Genomic DNA, 245 nt, shown 5'->3' on the forward strand with positions numbered 1-245 from the left:
AAGAAACCAAAGCCCCATCAAATCCCCCTTCCACAGAGCCTCTACCATAGCTCTAGACCAACACCTAAATCCAGCCGTGATCGAATTCATACCTAAACCTTACATCAATACAAGGGACTTAATCCCTAACCTCCTTGGACCCCAACGAATGTGCCAAGCACCTCTGATCGAAGCCTCCCTTCTCAGAGCAAAGGTATAAAACTTCTCCTTCTCCCGAGCTTATTTTGATTCTCCATTTACTTAAG

The sequence above is a fragment of the Phalaenopsis equestris genome, unplaced genomic scaffold (assembly GCF_001263595.1).
Source record: "Phalaenopsis equestris unplaced genomic scaffold, ASM126359v1 Scaffold000400, whole genome shotgun sequence".
Taxonomy (NCBI): domain Eukaryota; kingdom Viridiplantae; phylum Streptophyta; class Magnoliopsida; order Asparagales; family Orchidaceae; genus Phalaenopsis; species Phalaenopsis equestris.